The following is a 20,256-nucleotide window of genomic DNA, read 5'->3' as shown; positions in this document are numbered from 1 at the left end:
ATTTGGCATTCATATTTGCTCACAGACTACAGGAAATTGTATTGCATTGGCTTTAGTGGTGTTGAGTGAAAAACCAAGTATTAGTTCACAAAATAGTTTTTTCATATAATCATAAACATATAGAGCAGTGGTTCTCTACTCCGTTTCTGGAGAACCACTGCTCTGCACATTTTGTATGTTTCTCTCATCTGACACAATCAGTTTAGTTAATAGAGATCTCTACTATTGTGCTGATTATGTGAAGCAGGTGTGTTGAGAACCACTGATCTAGAGAACTGTTTACTTTGCACACATTGTGTTAGATGCAAAGATTTTCAGAAAGATGAACTAAAAATCCTCACAGACACTTGGAAACATAAGACCAACAGTCCCATGAGTTTAGTTGTAATCACACACCATTAGGCTTGACTCGTACATGGTTAATACTGGTTGGCTGTTGAGTGGCATGTTTTCAAAGATAAATAATTATCCTCATAGACCATTATAAGAACCTGAAAGTAGATGTAATGTGCAAAATAACAAGTAGGTCAGACAAATATTTATGTGTCATATACATATGCTATAGTTATGGTTATTTGTTCTTAAGTTATAGCGCCACCTAATGGACAATCTCTGCAATTTTTTGCATGTGACCTCAGCTTGGGTCTATACATATGTGTACCAAGTTTCATGTTGATATCTCATTCCTATCATAAATGATAGCAATTTAAGTATTTGTGGCCCCGCCTCTTCGTACTTTTGACCGTAGTGTTGCGACGACGAGTGCAAAGTTCAACTTTTTTTTGATAATTATTGATATTCAGTGTCTAAGGAATATTCCAGCACTGGATTGGTTCAGATCGGTCAAAAAACCTAGGACTAGTTCGCAAAAGTAGGTTTAAGAGAAAATTATGAATATCTAACAAACGATTCGACTGAGACAAGTGCTTCTTGAGGAAAAGTTGTTCATTAAATGTAGCTCTATTAAATGATATAAAGATCTTGTTGATATCTGAAACACTGCATAATACACAATCACTTAAACATTGAAAAAACGTGATAGCGCCTCCCGGAGGCCGAATTTTTTCTTACTCTGCACAGACCTTCATGGCCAAGAGACAAACAGGTCCACCACGTTTCGTTTCGATCGGCCTCCGTTAACCCTGCCCAATAGCTGCTTTTTCTTGATTGGCCGATGGCGGCCATGTTTTTTGAGCTACGCGAAATTCCTTTCCCACACAGATAGTACCCTAGACCAAGAGCACCCGTGCCAAATCTCAAGTTGATCGGTCCCATATTTCTCTAGTTACAGCTCTTCAAAGTTGAAGTAGTGTTATAGCGCCAACTAGTGGTCAAGCGATGCAATTTTTTGCACGTGACCCCAGAATAGTCCGCTGTATATGTGTACCAAATTTGGTTTCGATACCTCTTTCCAATCCCAAGTTACAGCCATTGAAGTCCAAGAGGCTCCGCCCATTGGGGGCGTTTGGGCGTGGCTTGACGACGACGAGTATAAAGTTCAACTTTTTTTTGATAACTTTTCATATTAACACTCCAAGGAATATTACAGCACTGGAACGGTTCCGATCGGACAAAAAACCTAGGACTAGTTCGTTTTTATTTTTTTCGACAAAATCGAAAATAGCGAAAAAATTTTCATGACGGAAATGAAATCGGAGATATACGTTTTGTTCGTCTTGACGCAAGGAATCCAGGGATATAAGACACTTGACATTTGGACAAGAATTCTGGGAGTTATGAGCATCAACACGTTTGTTATTGCTATAGCGCCACCTATAGGCCAATCGGGTTGATACTCTATCAACCTCTCCCCAAATTGGGTCCTACCATTTGGCCAAGTCTCAAGTCTCTAGGCCTTACGGTTTGGTCTGCACGATCCGTTCTACGGCAGAAGAAAAATAATAACTAGAATAATAAAAATCCATACAAATACAATAGGGTTTCAGCCCTACGGGCTTGAACCCCTAATAAAAATCCATACAAATACAATAGGGTTTCAGCCCTTCGGGCTTGAACCCCTAATAAAACAGACAAATACAATAGGTTTTCAGCACTTCGTGCTCGAAACCCTAATAATAAAACAGACAAATACAATAGGTTTTCAGCACTTCGTGCTCGAAACCCTAAATATAGCTGCAAGCAGCGATTACCGGGGTTCAAGCGATTTGGGACATTAAGACCTTTAAGGGCATGGCTGTGTAGATTTGCTGCATTGTACAAAATAAATGATGGAAAATAAGATACCAGACACACGTGTTCAAAGTTATCAGCAAAAAAGTGCTATCATTCAGTGAAATGTCTCCCTCTCTTCTCACGGAACATTGACAAATGGAACAATGAAAGAAATGTTTGTGGTGCTTGCATTGGCAAAACTCGGGTCACAAAATGTTAAAATAGTGTTAATGAGTCAAAAGAGCCGAACCCCATGTCTCTACGATGTTCTGATACAGAGTTACAGCTCTTGCTAAATGGTTGCTAGGGTATGCTCATTGGTTGCTAGGGAGTGACTTGCAATCCACCAATGATTATACTCAAAGTCATGAAAGGAATAATCCATGATGACTCATGATTTTAAATGTAAGGTTACAGTATTATTAAGTGAAAATAACAAATTACCACTAGGTGGCGCTATGACAAACTTGTGCATGGAATCTCAGGTCATGACTGTGTTACATCGAGCTAGTATCATGGCTACACACTTTAGTTTAGTGAAAAAACAGTTTTATGACCATTGGGCTTGCTCAATGTCAAAGGTTTTGTTCAATTATGAGGCCAACTAGTGGTGCAGGCATACCATATTTTTTATATTGCCTCAGACTGTGCTCAGACATCAGCGTATCAAATCTGGTGAAAAAATATCATTTCGTTGCGGAGTTATAACCATTTATGTGTAAAAACACAAAATTTTGAGGTAATTTTTCGTTTTTTGCAATTTTCGGCCATTTCTGATGAAAATTTTAACATAACGCCAATAGAACTTTTTGTTCAGAAGGTAATACAATGTTCTTCCTATGGTCGTTTCGAGTCGATCGGAATAACCCTCGCGGAGTTATTCGCGCGTGTTTTTTAAGCGCTATTTTCCTGTGCAGAACCAACCGTAAAGCAAAACCTGGCATGCTTGGTATCGTTGGACTCGGCAACAATTCAGGACTCCAAAGAAAAAAGTTGCATGAAAATATGTTAAACTCAGCCTAAGTTATAAGCGTTTAAATGATTCGTCTGACCACTAGGTGGCGCTGTGACGAAACGACGCATGCCACCTCAGGCCATGACTGTCATCACAAGTACCAAGTGTCGTGTTAATACTTCATTCCTGTCCGCAGTTATATCCAATAAATCCCTAGTGGCTGCGCACACTTCAGACGTTTGGGCGTGGCATGTCGACCGTGAGTCGAAAGTTCAATTTTTTTCAATAATTATTGATATTCGAACTCCAAGGAACATTTTAGCACCGAAACGATTCCGATCGAGCGAAAAACCTAGGACTAGTTCGTTTTTATTTTTTTCGACAAAATCAAAAATAGCGGAAAATTTTTAATGACGGAAATGAAATCGGAGATATACATTTTGTTCGTCTTGACGCAAGGAATCCAGGAATATAAGACACTTGACATTTGGACAAGAATTGTTGAAGTTATGAGCATCAACGCGTTTGCCATCGCTGTAGCGCCCCCCATAGGCCGATTGGGATGACACTCTGTCATCTTCGCGCACGAATGAGACCTACCATTTGGCCAAGTCTCAAGTCTCTAGGCCTTACGGTTTGGTCTGCACGATCCGTTTTACGGCAGAAGAAAAATAATAAAAATAATAATAATAATAATAATAATAATAATAATAAAAATCAGTACAAATACAATAGGGTTTCAGCCCTTCGGGCTTGAACCCCTAATAATAATAATAATAATAATAATAATAATAAAACAGACAAATACAATAGGTTTTCAGCACTTCGTGCTCGAAACCCTAATAAAAATCTTAACAATTACAATAGGGTTTCAGCCCTACGGGCTTGAACCCCTAATAATAATAAAAACCTTGGCAATTACAATAGGGTTTCAGCACTTCGTGCTTGAACCCCTAATAATAATAAAACAGACAAATACAATAGGTTTTCAGCACTTCGTGCTCGAAACCCTAAATATAATAATATCCCTGAGGAATAGTAATAGTGATGCCTTGCATAAATGCAAGCACCACTAATAATAATAAGTATGCAAGATAGTAATAGTGATGCTTTGCATAAATGCAAGCACCACTAATTATAAATAATAAGTATGAGCAATAGTAATAGTGATGCCTTGCATAAATGCAAGCACCACTAATAATAAGTATGAGCAATAATAATAGTGATGCCTTGCATAAATGCAAGCACCACTAATAATAATAATAATAATAACTAGATAGGTACATTTCCTGAAGAAAATGTGAGTGGTGCTTGCCGTGGCAAAATTCAAGGGACAATTTATGATTATACTCCAAGCCAAAAGTAAAACGATCCAACTCCCGTGTCTCTACGATGTTCTGATGCGGAGATATAAGGCTTTGTTTACTCTGTTGCTAGGGTACTGTATTTGGTTGCTAGGGAAAAATATGGCATCCACTAGTGATTACCCTCCGAGTCACGAGTCAAACGGTCCAAACTCCGTGTCTCTACGATGTTCTGATGCGGAGATATAAGGCTTTGTTTACTCTGTTGCTAGGGTACTGTATTTGGTTGCTAGGGAAAAAAATGGCATCCACTAGTGATTACTCTCCGAGTCACGAGTCAAACGGTCCAAACCCCGTGTCTCTACGATGTTCTGATGCGGAGATATAAGGCTTTGTTTACTCTGTTGCTAGGGTACTGTATTTGGTGGCTAGGGGAAAAAATGGCATCCACTAGTGATTACCCTCCGAGTCACGAGTCAAACGGTCCAAACCCCATGTCTCTACGATGTTCTGATGCGGAGATATAAGGCTTTGTTTACTCTGTTGCTAGGGTACTGTATTTGGTTGCTAGGGAAAAAAATGGCATCCACTAGTGATTACCCTCCGAGTCATGAGTCAAACGGTCCAACCCCCATGTCTCTACGATGTTCTGATGTGGAGATATAAGGCTTTGTTTACTCTGTTGCTAGGGTACTGTATTTGGTTGCTAGGGGCGTGGCTTGGGAGTGGCCAATGATGTGCCCAGTGATTACACTCCGAGTCACAAGTAAAACGGTCCAACCCCCGTGTCTCTACGATGTTCTGATGCGGAGATATAAGGCTTTGTTTACTCTGTTGCTAGGGTACTGTATTTGGTTGCTAGGGGCGTGGCTTGGGAGTGGCCAATGATGTGCCCAGTGATTACACTCCGAGTCACAAGTAAAACGGTCCAAACCCCGTGTCTCTACGATGTTCTGATGCGGAGATATAAGGCTTTGTTTATTCGGTTGCTAGGGTGCTCAAATTTGGTTGCTAGGGGCGTGGCTTGGGAGTGGCCAATGATGTGCCCAATTGTTACACCCCTAGTCACAAGTAAAACGATCCAACCCCCGTGTCTCTACGATGTTCTGATGCCGAGATATAACTGTTTGTATTTTATGTTGCTAGGGTGCTCAAAAGTGGTTGCTAGGGGCGTGGCTTAGTAAGTCTGTAAGGATCCTGAGAGACTGATTGGATGCCTGAGTAAAATGAGCCCACCCCCATGTCTCTATGACACTGTGGTGCAAAGATATCCATCCGGGCATTTTATAATGGCAGTCTATGGTATAGGTTGCTAGGGTGCCCAAAATGGTTGCTATGGTAACCTTACACCCCATTGTGGGGGACGTCCTGACAGAGTCTAGCACCCTCTTCAAATTTAGTAACCCACATGTTTCTATGAAATCCTGGCTCGGACCTATGACCCGTCAAAATTTTTGCAATGGTAAGTCTATGGGATTTTGCCCCATTGACTTTTCATTGGGGCACTTTTGGGCACCTCTTACACCCCAGGGGTACAACTTACACCCCATTGTGATCCATGTTCTTACAGAGCCTACCACCCTCTTCAAATGTTGTAACCCACATGTTTCTACAAAATCCTCGAGCGGAGCTATGACTCGTCAAAGTTGGGCGCAATGTTAAGTCAATGGGATTTTTTGGGTGGTTTTTCGCCCCCCTTTCGGAAATCCTGCACCCGATCGCTTATAAAAGTCATAGCCCACCTCTCCTCAATAAGCCGGTCGATTTGAGCCCTAATTTATGGGTCTACGACAAAGCGTGCGGGACAAGTTACGCGCCGAAAAAGTGTCCAGAAAAAGAATAATAATAACTAGATAGGTACATTTCCTGAAGAAAATGTGAAGTGGTGCTTGCCGTGGCAAATTTCGGGGGACAATATATGATTATACTCCAAGCCAAAAGTAAAACAATTCAACCCACATGTCTCTACGATATTCTGATGCGAAGATATAAGGCTTTGTTTATTCGGTTGCTAGGGTACTGTATTTGGTTGCTAGGGAGAAAATTGGCATCCACTAGTGATTACACTCCGAGTCACGAGTCAAACGGTCAAACCCCCGTGTCTCTACGATGTTCTGATGCGGAGATATAAGGCTTTGTTTACTCTGTTGCTAGGGTACTGTATTTGGTTGCTAGGGAAAAAATTGGCATCCACTAGTGATTACACTCCGAGATACGAGTCAAACGGTCCCACCCCCGTGTCTCTGCGATGTTCTGATGTGGAGATAAAAGGCTTTGTTTACTCTGTTGCTAGGGTAATGTATTTGGTTGCTAGGGAGAAAATTGGCATCCACTAGTGATTACACTCCGAGTCACGAGTCAAACGGTCCAAACCCCGTGTCTCTACGATGTTCTGATGCGGAGATATAAAAGTTTGTTTACTCTGTTGCTAAGGTACTGTATTTGGCTGCTAGGGAAAAAATGGCATCCACTAGTGATTACCCTCCGAGTCACGAGTCAAACGGTCCAACCCCCGTGTCTCTACGATGTTCTGATGCGGAGATATAAGGCTTTGTTTACTCTGTTGCTAGGGTACTGTATTTGGTTGCTAAGGAAAAAAATGGCATCCACTAGTGATTACCCTCCGAGTCACGAGTCAAACGATCCAACCCCCGTGTCTCTACGATGTTCTGATGCGGAGATATAAGGCTTTGTTTACTCTGTTGCTAGGGTCCTGTATTTGGTTGCTAGGGAAAAAAATGGCATCCACTAGTGATTACCCTCCGAGTCACGAGTCAAACGGTCCAAACCCCGTGTCTCTACGATGTTCTGATGCGGAGATATAAGGCTTTGTTTACTCTGTTGCTAGGGTACTGTATTTGGTTGCTAGGGAAAAAAATGGCATCCACTAGTGATTACCCTCCGAGTCACGAGTCAAACGGTCCAACCCCCGTGTCTCTACGATGTTCTGATGCGGAGATATAAGGCTTTGTTTACTCTGTTGCTAGTACTGTATTTGGTTGCTAGGGAAAAAAATGGCATCCACTAGTGATTACCCTCCGAGTCACGAGTCAAACGGTCCAAACCCCATGTCTCTACGATGTTCTGATGCGGAGATATAAGGCTTTGTTTACTCTGTTGCTAGGGTACTGTATTTGGTTGCTAGGGAAAAAAATGGCATTCACTAGTGATTACCCTCCGAGTCACGAGTCAAACGGTCCAACCCCCATGTCTCTACGATGTTCTGATGTGGAGATATAAGGCTTTGTTTACTCTGTTGCTAGGGTACTGTATTTGGTTGCTAGGGGCGTGGCTTGGGAGTGGCCAATGATGTGCCCAGTGATTACACTCCGAGTCACAAGTAAAACGGTCCAACCCCGTGTCTCTACGATGTTCTGATGCGGAGATATAAGGCTTTGTTTACTCTGTTGCTAGGGTACTGTATTTGGTTGCTAGGGAAAAATTGGCATCCCATAGTGATTACACTCTGAGTCACGAGTCAAACGGTCCAACCCCCGTGTCTCTACGATGTTCTGATGTGGAGATATAAGCCTTTGTTTACTCTGTTGCTAGGGTACTGTATTTGGTTGCTAGGGAAAAAATTGGCATCCCATAATGATTACACTCTGAGTCACGAGTCAAACGGTCCAACCCCCGTGTCTCTACGATGTTCTGATGCGGAGATATAAGCCTTTGTTTACTCTGTTGCTAGGGTACTGTATTTGGTTGCTAGGGAAAAAATTGGCATCCCATAGTGATTACACTCTAAGTCATGAGTCAAACGGTCCAACCCCCGTGTCTCTATGATGTTCTATTGCGGAGATATAAGGCTTTGTTTACTCTGTTGCTAGGGTACTGTATTTGGTTGCTAGGGAAAAAAATTACATCCCATAGTGATTACACTCTGAGTCACGAGTCAAACGGTCCAACCCCCGTGTCTCTACGATGTTCTGATGCCGAGATATAACTGTTTGAATTTTGTGTTGCTAGGGTGCTCAAAAGTGGTTGCTAGGGGCGTGGCTTAATACCTATGTAAGGATCCTGAGAGACTGATTGGATGCCTGAGTAAAATGAGCCCACCCCCATGTCTCTATGACACTGTGGTGCAAAGATATCCATCTGGGCATTTTATAATGGCAGTCTATGGGAGATGTTGCTAGGGTGCCCAAAATTGTTGCTAGGGGCGTGGCTTAATAGCTCTGGGATGATCCTGAGAGACTGATTGGATGCCCGAGTAAAATGAGCCCACCCACTTATCTCTACGACACTGTAAAGCAAAGATATCCCATCTGGAACAGTTTTTTTCCCTTATATGGGCGTGTTCCCTGCCCCATTATAAGTCAATGGGAAATTTCGGGGGCCTCTTACACCCCAGGGGTACAACTTACACCCCAATGTCATGTATGTTCTTACAGAGTCTACCACCCTCTTCAAATGTTATAACCCACATGTTTCTACAAAATCCTCGAGCGGAGCTATGAGTTGTCAAAGTTGGGCCCAATGTTAAGTCAATGGGATTTTTCGGGTGGTTTTTCGCCCCCCTTTCGGAAATCCTGCACCCGATCCCTTATAAATTTTCAATGCACTGTAATAAGTGTTCAGATTGTCACGTGTGTGGTTCCCTTTTCCAAAATATGTGTCCTGCGTGTTGAGAGATCCTGTGTGCATCACGTGTTTTGTCAAAATAAGTGCCTGCTGCACACGCGTCAAACCCGTTTATGATAAAAGAGACGCTCATGTTTCTAAAATACACGCCAGACACTTCCTTAACAGTAAACTCCTATTATGCATGAGATTATGCGAGTATCTGGCAAACGCGAGCATCTGTTTTATCATAAACCCTTTAAACGCGTCTGCAGCAGGAACTTATTTTGACATGACACGTGATGCACACAGGATCTCTCGATGGGCAGAACACATATTTTAAAATTACAAACCACACACATGACAAGCTACATACATGTTGTGACGAACTTTGCATCGAGCATCCTCGAATAAAGAAGTCACCGGCCAGCACTGGTGGAATACCTTCAGCAATCGAAGCCGTTCCCCTCTGGGAGATCTCAAGCTGCACACAACCAATGTTTGAAGACTTAAAGCCTCAAGTTCAATCCAATTATTGAATGTTGTCAAATGTTTGAGAGTTGTTTATTATTCTATTTTTCCTTTCTAATGTTATTACAGTGTGACCTAAAATAAATAGGTCCAAGTGTGCATTTTTATATAGAATTTAATTGAATCCAATAAAAATTTAAAACTGCTTGAAGTATGTAAGTGTCTGAATTTTTCTTTTCTGAAATAAGGCATAGTTACACAATTTAGGTTATCTTTGACCTTTGGTTAAAAAGGATCTACTAATTTCTGGGTTTTTCCACCCAGATATTGGGGTTGTTCTTTTGACCCAGAAGTTGGGTTATATTAACTACAATTTTGGGTTATTTTAACCCAGAAGTTGGGTCAGGTATTTAACCCAGAAGTTGGGTCAAAAAGAATAACCCATTTTTCTGGGTTGAAATAACCCAGAAATTAGTTGGTCCCTTTTTAACCCAGGAGTTGGGTCAAAAATAACCCATTATGGGTTGTTTTTGACCCAGGAGTTTTTAGTGTGTAATGATTTGTTTTTAAGAAAGCTTTATAACATGCTATGTGAAGTCAACCATATGTGAAGTGGAGGAGTACTAGGGAGGAACTGCAGAGCTCCCAGGGATGAGCGGAGAACAGTTTGTTTTTTCTTTGTCTGTGTGTGTGTCTGTCTTCACCGGCAGGCTGAAATTGGGTGTGGTGAGGGAGTCAGATTCACGAGGAAGAGCGGCCTTTGTGGGTGGAGATTCTAAGAAGAAGATCGACGTCACATATTTTATAAATATGCATGTTACTTCCTGAGCTGGTTGTTCGCCGCTTGAGACGACCCAGCGAGCTGTAAAACTTTTTCATATCTGATCAATAAATATTTGAACTTAGATATTTGTATTTTGTGCCTTTCCTCTAAATTATGAACATGCAATGGACGCCTTAAAGTCCAACACGGCCTACTGGAAATTTTGGCCGGTGGACACCACAAGCCTCTTAACATCTAAACCTACACCGACTACATTCATTTCCAAATGTTTGATGTTTTTGTTTTGATAGGTTTCTTTGTGTTTCTGGCAAGTTTCTTTTTGTTTTGATAAGTTTCTTTTTGTTAAATGTTACTTTGACTATTTGATTTTTTTATGTGATTGTTATGATCAGGGCTTTGCTGAAAGAGAGCTGCAAGTTCATCAAGCTCCCCTGAATAAGTATGGTTGATTAATTAAGGTCATAATCTCTGAGGTAAATGCATGCGCAGTGGCGGAGTGGCAATCGGGAGAGAGTGTTTTAAGGCCGCGAAGGACGGTCTGATAATAGCCGTGCTTTCAGTCTTTTGTCATGCACTCCGGCCACACTAAAAACTATTTAATATGCTTCAGCGCTCAAAATGTATCTGGCCGCACCGCTCTCTCTATCAAGCCCGTCTCCCCAGGAGTTCTATTAGCCAATAAAAAAAAAAGAAAGAGGCTACACAATAGCCAATCAGAAAATAGCACTGTTGTATCTGGGTAAGATTTAACGCAACAACCAATAAAAAAGCATAGCCTCGCACACCCTCAGAGGAATGGAGCTGCAGTCCGAGCATCACTTTGAGCAGCACAGAGTGTCTGATCTTCTGTTTTAATGTTACAACAAATGCACAACTTTGACACAAACAATGACAACTTGACTGCTGTTAGAGAATGTTTCCCAGACAATCAGCATCAGTTATTCACGAGTGTCTGTAACTTAGCCAACAGTTTACAGCCTGTTCACTGACAACACCTGCTCAGAACATGTAAGTTAGTATAATGCTGCGTTCCAGGCAACCGGTAACCCGTGAATCACGACTTCAAAACCACGACTCACGACTCTGAACTGGGAGTACATCGATCTAGTACGAGTTCACGGGTGGGAAGTCACGAGTTTGACTGCCGTTCCAGTGCACTTTCACAGGTAGAAGGTAGTAAAAACACGGGTTACAGGCTGCCTGGCTGGAACGCATAATAGAGTCGTGGTTTTGAAGTCGTAATTCACGGGTTTACAAACCTGCCTGGAACGCAGCATAAGCATAGTTATATTTTCGTTATCACACGATGACTGACATTTTGTCATGTAAAACATCTCTCTCCACACAGGCTTAATAATTTTATAAGCAACTGCTTTGCAACCATAGTAAGCTTAAGCTTACCTAAAACTAGGAAACTGTTGATTTTAAGATCTTTTAAATAATAATTATTACACATGGTATTTCATGTTGTTGTGCAGTCATTTTATTGTAATTTTAGATTTCAGCATTTGCCTATTACAGGGAACCATTTTCTTTTTTCTTTTTTTGACCACGGAGGGCTGGTGGTCTATGAAATTTCCCGGTAGATTTTTGGGTCCCACTCCGCCCCTGTGCATGCGTGAGGACTATACATGGCATTGCATTTATTCTACTTTATCATCAACTCATGATCTGATTCAAGGTTGTGTTAGTAAACTGAGGTTAATACACAGATGAGGTTAATACATGGTTTTGTTTTTTGTTTGCATAAATCACAGTGAATAAAACAATGCATGGTGCTTTATTCAGGAAATTACTATATATTGGGCCCTTATAATGGTCCATCAGCCTCCTGTCTGTCACAAGAATTTTGCTTTGGCTAATATTCACATGTTTATTATCTAGGTCAGGTGTAACAAATAATCATCTTTGAGCTTACCTGCTTTAAGATATAACGCAAGGCTGCATTTTAAACTTCTCACATTTGATTTACTGTCTGTTAATGAAGAAGTAATTTTAGTAAAAGTTGTTCAGGAAATCTAAATTCCATAATAAACCTTAAACTTACTTCACTAGAAGAGCTCAACCAGCCTCAGACTGGTAATCTGTACAACCGGGCAAATGCCCGGTGGGCCGGTCGACATGTGGGCCGGTGGCCTCCGAGATAAGTTATTTATTTTCGGCCTGTCATGTATAAATGCAGTTGCATTTGGCTTGGGGGGCGGGTGATAGGTAAATATTTTCGGCTTCTTCATGACAGATTCAGTGTGTGTTACGATCGCGCCCCCATGCCCCACCCCTCAAATGGATTTGTCCAAGCCACCGCTAGGTTTATGGGGAAATATACAGTGATGATAGGACATCATTTAGCCTTGCACAGAATAATCATTGTGGACAACAGAGGCTGCAAAAAGAAGAAATTGGGAGCAGAGAAGATCCGCGAGAAAAAGTCACCCAGGTATATTAACAACCGCCCAAATATAACTGGCATAACTTTTTTTTTGTTCTACCATGATAATGACACTATTTGATAATGACATTTGAGTGCGAGCACATGTCTCTTCCAACGAGTTCGGTATGTGTTCGCGTGCTCTCTGTTTCTTGAGCCGAGGCAAGCAGTGTCACATTGTGTCCATGTTTCTGAACTTGAGCAGAGTTGTTTGCATTAGAGGTCTTCACAGAGGACCCGTACAGTTCCGGGTCTATGTTTTAAAGGGGCAGTTGGGTCTGGGTCGGTCCCAGTTTAATTATGCTACTTCGGGTCCTGGGTCTGATCAACCAGCCCTGATCAGTGCTAATGCGTTAAAGCGCATGTGCAGTCTCAAACGTGGCTCTGGTTTCTATGGCTACTGTATAACAACTGCCTCTTGTTTTGAAAGTCACAATGCACTTTCTTTCTTGTATTTTTCTAAATATTATTAATTAACCATCTTTGCTTTCTGAGCAAACATTTTAGATATAAGAGATGGTAATCTTTTAATCTGCAAGAGAGAAATAGAAAGAGAGGCACTTTTACTGCTTCTGCTCTATCTAATATAAAGTGAAGAAAGCTACATAAACCATTATAACACAGGTCACATTTATAATCTATAGACCTATTTATAATCTTTAGACCTGCACTGTCTATCATTAATATACTTTACATATTATTGTATTCAATAGAGTTTGATAAAAGGGGTCATCTACACAAGTATTGCTTCATATAACAGTGCAAAAATAGTAAAGTGTTTTTGTGGTGCTTTGACAAACAGTGTCAGCTTTGTTCATGGCAAAGAGAGTTTGAGGTGGTTGAATTTTAACTATACTGTGAATTAATATAAATGTTCAATAAATCAAAGCATTGGGTTAGGGGGGCGATTTTGGTATCGATGGGCTTGTGTGTGGAGTGGGGGGGTTGTCGTCGGTCCAGTGGTGGGCCGTTCCACAAGAAAAATTGCCAGGGCCGAATTTTGTTCCCAGTCCGACCCTGAGCTCAACACTAAGATTTTTTGGCAAAAAAAGTAATTTATTTAAAATTAAATATGGATTAATCCTTTTTTTTTTTACAAAGTTACAGAAGTTTACAGACAAGACAAGTGAGTGATTTTCTCTTCTTTTGTTTATGACTTCAAAATGGAAAGTGTTTATTAGACAGGCTTTAGACAGAATGCAATAAAATGTTTACATTCGGTTAAGACATAATCAGTTGTTTACCATGATACTCATTAAGACAGCTACATTCACAAATGTTATGTGAATTTGTCAGTTTAAGCAAAACGACGAACATGGGCTCATTTAAGCGTTGTGCCGCGCACGATGCATCGGATTTACAAGTTCAAGGCTGTGAATTTAATCATTAAACAGCTGTATAATAGTCAGTGTTTAATTACTTACAACTTTCTTGCACTTTCACTCTGAGGAATCGCGCAGCTGTCCTCCTTTGAGATGCACCTCTGTCTGTGATTTGATTCGTCATTTGGGAGCAAGGGCGTAGGTTTGATTCTGGCATTGGTGGGGACATAAATAAAATGGTCGCATTGCAAAAACTGTTTATCACCGTTTACTTGACATAAACAACAGACAACTCAGTATGCACTTTACTCAGTGACATCTGACTCGCCACCCCCTGTGCCATCCCAAATTTAATGTACTATAATAAACTCGTTATGTCCTAGAGCCTAATAAACAGTAGCTGTTTAAGTCTTTGTCAAAAAAAAGAAAATCACATTGTAACATATATGAATCCATATTAACTTTATAACATTGAAGAATATGCAATTAATATTTAATTCTTAATTTAATTTTGCCAAAAAATCCCAGTGTTGAAGTAGGTATATATATCATGCTGTTTTCTGAACACAGTTTATTAACGTTTCTGTAGTTCACATTAAATCTTCTTTTCATTAACAGAGAGTTAATCAGTGTGAAAAAAATAGTTTAAGTTTAAAATGCAACATTATGTCTACATCTGTGCAAGTAATGACCACAGTGCAGTAATGAAAGTATTCAGCAATCATGACATGAATTCATGTTTTTACCATGTTGGGGTTATTTTCTTTCATGGATTAGGGACCCTCTAAATAACCTTGCCACCCCATTTATAAAAGGTTGACAGAAGTTTGCAACTCCTCAGGGTTAACATGGGATTTTCGTGTATTGGTGAAAACACTGTCCTTGAATCATTATGTGGCACAACTTTTTTGTGCATGAAACAGTTACAGTGGGTATAATAATACTTTCTTCCTCACTTACCTGTAGCCCGAATAATCACGTGCGTCTTGTTGATTGAACTTTGGCGCGTTGTACAAAGTGAAACGATCCTATCACACGTAGCGAGTAAATACAAGCCCATCATAAAGTGATGTGCGTTAGAGAGGCGGGACTCAAGAATGCTAATCCAATCATATTAGCAATGTGCGTTAGAGAGGCGGGACTAAAGAAATGCAAAGCCAATCATATTAGCGATGTGACTTACGGAGGCGGGCATTGCAGAGAACGAAAGCTGTTAACCGTTTGTGTACCACATAGAGCGTTATTTTTACAGAACGGGATTGCAAATGATTTCTAATCTCATTTAAATGATTTCTGACAAAAATATAATAAGTAAAAAATAGAAAACACAAGACCAAAACGGACATTAGTGGTTATATATGAATACAGATTAATTGTTTGGTCGAAATTATTGCTAGGGACAATTCAGTCTTCTCTGAATATTGGTAGGGACATGTCCCTAGCGTCCCACCCTAAATCTACGCCCATGTTTGGGAGTCAATTTGACTGTTTCTTACTTTATGGGGCGCAGACCTGTTGGCTTGTGACATCATACGACCGCAAGATCGATTTAAATGCATACTGAGTCAATAGGTAGGTGTGTTCGACTTCATGTGGCGCTGCGCAGACCGATCGGTGGCTGACTTGAAGCAGTGCATTCCGGTTAGTAACTTTGTCCGACTTAATGCTTGTTCGACTTCATGCGGCGCCGCAAGAACTTACGCACATGTAAGTAAACAACATTTAAATCATCAGTCCAGTTTAATACTTTATCTGGAGGTAAGGTTTCAAGTGCAATAAAATAAGCCCGTTTATGTCCTGATGGTTTCAGCATGCTTGTGCTTCACAGTGTTAAACTTCCCTTCTCTGTGTTCATTTATATGGTAAATGGTAAATGGACTGCATTTATATAGCGCTTTTAACAGACTTATGGCCATCCAAAGCGCTGTACATGTTGCCTCACATTCACCCATTCACTCACACATTCATACACCGACGGCGGTGTCAGCCATGCAAGGCGCCATCCAACTCGTCGGGAGCAGCTGGGGTTAGGTGCCTTGCTCAAGGACACCTCGACACTTGGTCCAGTGGAGCCGGGGATCGAACCACCAACCTTCCGGTTTGTAGACAACCTACATGAACCACTGAGCCACTGCCGCCCCATATATCTACTTTCAAGATATGATCTTATATATCTTAAACTTCTATGATATATGATCTTAAAATTCTGTGAGGAAATTCATGTCTGCGTTGATGTTCAGTTCAGACTTGCAAATTAAAGAGATAATTTTCTTCACTTGGTTTTGGTGTTTAGGCTACTCGATGGTCTTGTAATAATAATTAAGTAAAAGCCTATTTTCATTTTTAGACAATGCTTGTATTATATGCAAAAAATAAGCTCTTTATATCAATGTCTATGCAAATTTATTTATTAGAATTTGCTGTATTAGAGTTAATTCATGGTCATCTTAAATGTGTATTAATTAAAAACATTTACACCATTAAATTACACATGGTAATGTTATCAATAGTTATGCATGTGTTAGCCACGGATTGAAGATTGTAAACAGTTTATTTAATTTTAATTAACAGTTTTGGCCCCGAGTTAGATGTTGATTAACACTAAACCAGTCTAAAAATCAGTCCAGTTTCCCCAGCTGTAAACCCATTGGCTGTTAAACTCTTTTTTTTCTTATAATAAACTGACATGTTGATAACACATTCAGTTTATGTGTTTATGAGTACACTTTCAGAATGCTTTGTTACATGAAGATCAATACTGTATGCATCTGTGGTGTGGTGGTGCGTTGCGCTGGGACGAGTTAGCATAAGGGTGAGAGAGGAAAAATCAGAGTATACTCACTACAAAAATCTAAGCCGTTTCTCAATACCAAGTACGCCAAACTCGGACTTGTGTCCTTCGTAGTTCGAACTTGCAAGTTCAGACTCGGAAGAACGAACTCCTGACACGAAATGCATTCTGGGAATGTCCCTCCAGAGCGGCTGCACGGAGTTGTGATGACGTAACAGCTTTACGTGATTGGTCGCCTCATTGATGACAACAATCACATGCGTTTCAAGTTTAATCCAATCTTTAGTTCCACTAATAAACATTATAAATTCATGTTTTAAAACAGGAAAAACACTTTTATATGCTAAAATATGTTATATTGTGTCGGGTAATAAAATTAAAAGGAAAATTCCTATTGGTATTTTAATAATATAGACTTGTTTCCCGTTATTTTCGGGTATACAGTATAAGCAGCAATTAAAATATTCGATATAAAATGTTTCTGGTTGCAACTTTTTATTAAAAGGTTTGTTTTTATCAAATTCAGCATCTAATTCACTTCATTTGCGATTAAAAACAAGGAAACACGGCGCACACGTCACTACGGCAAGCAGCAGGTGTCCGGCTTCACGGCTCCGTCTTCAGTTCCTCCCCCGACTGCAAGCGGCAAACCTCGCCGATCAGTCTGCGCAGCGCCGGATGATCTCGAACACACTTCGTTTGTTGAGACGCGCGTGATCAGTGGCTCGCATTGCGGACAAAAGCGGCACCTTTTTACCAGGGAGAGTGCGAGAGCTGATAGATTTGCGAATGCACGGGACACAGTCTGAGCGCGCACACACGTACACTTCGGGAAATATAAAACAATTGCATGGAAGTGACTGAAGAGATTTGAAGTGCGTGCACACTCTCAAGGGCGGAGAGAAATTCATAAAGAATGCACACATCCCAATTTTGTCCGAAATCAGAGGAAACCCACCAGTCAATGTTATGCAACAATAATGCCCCCTGGAAATTTGCCATTAAAAGTCTTAAATAACTTTTAACAGAACACGATCATAACATGTATTGCTGTTAATAAATATTTAAAGTGTTTGTTTAGGTTTTTTTGTGTTTATTTAAGTTAACCTTCTAAACTCCTGCCCTGCTCCACTTATACTATATTCATTAGAAGTTAATCTATTGATAGCATATAGCATGTTTTTCATGCACCTAAATATGATATGATCTATACTGATATACCAGCTAATAAATGTAGTGTCAATTTGGGTGGTCAGTCTGCATTTGAAAGTCAATCTGCATCTAATCTAGCTAAATCGAGTACAATTTCTCAAATTAAAGTCATTCTAGGATTAATCATATAAAATGTATTTTACCAGCAATAATTGTGACCAGTGAAAATGCTGAGTGGCTAGTAACTTTGGAAAACAACTAACCACTTTGGCTGGTGAGCGAAAAAGTTAATATCAAGCCCTGCTAATAACGCATAACAAAAGACAACATGTTAAAAAACAATAAAGATGGTAAAGAAAGTGCTTCTCCTAGTGAAGCACTGCGTCCAGACGGACTGGAAATTAGAACTTGTTTAACATTAAATATTTATTGTATTAAAATAAACAGAAATATTGTGCTTTTAAAGCATAGCTTTTAAAGCAACACTATGTAGTTTTTTTACCTTTAAATAATGTCTCCAAAATTATTTCAGTGATAGAACAACTTTTAACTGGACAAATTGTACTGTTGCTGCAACCTGAGCAGCCTCCTAGCTGCTACAAGCACACTTTGAAAGTGGCGGTGGAGGGTAGAGCACACAGCCCCGCCCCTCCCCTTGCCTGCAGAAGAGTGTCTGATACCAGGCACTGTTGCGCTTTTCAACCACATGGGGGAGCTGTAAGTCATTTTTACATGGAAACTACATAGTGTTGCTTTAAGATCCTTATCCGGGTGTGTGTTTAATTATTTATACATAAACATGCATGCACATTTTGTTCTAAAAGGACAGACCTTTATAAAAATGTACACAAATTGTTTTATTATAGTAAAAATGTAGTAAGGTTTTTGATTTAACAACAACAATAAACATCAAAAGAAAATGATCTGCTAAGATAATAAGATAATAACAACCAATGATAATTATTTTAATAATTTAATAATATTATACTTATTTTAATAATTAAAATATTTAAAAAATATATATTATTATATGAGGCCTGTGTGGGGTTTTCTGTGGTCAAGCCCACAATGGGCTTGCCCATAGTAAACCCATATAGGGCCCCCAAAGGGCAAACGTACTGTTGGCCCCACATGGGCTAACCCGCATGGGGCCCTTGGGGTTTGGTGTGGGTTTGCCCTGCCCACACTGTCCCACAGTATACCCACAGTGGGCACGGGCAGGGTCGGACTGGGAACAAAATTCGGCCCTGGCAATTTTTCTTGTGGAACGGCCCACCACTGGACCGACGACACCCCCCCCCCACTCCACACACAAGCCCATCGATACTAAAATCGCCCCAATTCTTTGATTTATTGAACATTTATATTAATTCACAGTATAGTTTAAATTCAACCACCTCAAACTCTCTTTGCCATGAACAAAGCTGACACTGTTTGTCAAAGCACCACAAAAACACTTTACTATTTTTGCACTGTTATATGAAGCAATACTTGTGTAGATGACCCCTTTTATCAAACTCTATTGAATACAATAATATGTAAAGTATATTAATGATAGACAGTGCAGGTCTATAGATTATAAATAGGTCTATAGATTATAAATGTGACCGGTGTTATAATGGTTTATGTAGCTTTCTTCACTTTATATTAGATAGAGCAGAAGCAGTAAAAGTGCCTCTCTTTCTATTTCTCTCTTGCAGATTAAAAGATTACCATCTCTTATATCTAAAATGTTTGCTCAGAAAGCAAAGATGGTTAATTAATAATATTTAGAAAAATACAAGAAAGAAAGTGCATTGTGACTTTCAAAACAAGAGGCAGTTGTTATACAGTAGCCATATGGCGCTTTTCCATTGCATAGTACCCCACGGTTTAGTTTAGTTTGGGTCGGGTCAGTTTACTTTTGGGAGCTTTTCCATTGGGTGCAGTACGTAGTACCCGATACTTTTTTTCGTACCACCTCGGTTGTGGTTCCAAGCGACCCGAGCTGATACCAAACGTGACGCGAAAACACTGTAGGTCACTGATTGGTCTGAGAGAATCGTCACGTCATCGCTATAATGTAAATATTATCTTTAGCTTACTGCTAGCTTGCGCTGTCTCAAGCAAACATGTTGTTATCTGTGTTCTGCTCTAAGTTTCCAAATACCCTTTTAGCGATGAAAAACATCTGCAGGTTGAGAATCCGGGACACCATAACAGTTTTTTCCAGACTTGCAGTTTGTGGCGGCACATTCGCGACATGCACATCCGCATTATATATGCTTAAATGCATCTTGAATGAGGCTCAGCGGAGCGCCATCGACTGACGCCA

This window comes from Paramisgurnus dabryanus, chromosome 4 (assembly GCF_030506205.2).
Source record: "Paramisgurnus dabryanus chromosome 4, PD_genome_1.1, whole genome shotgun sequence".
Classification (NCBI taxonomy): domain Eukaryota; kingdom Metazoa; phylum Chordata; class Actinopteri; order Cypriniformes; family Cobitidae; genus Paramisgurnus; species Paramisgurnus dabryanus.
Note: the sequence above shows the minus strand (reverse complement) of the source record.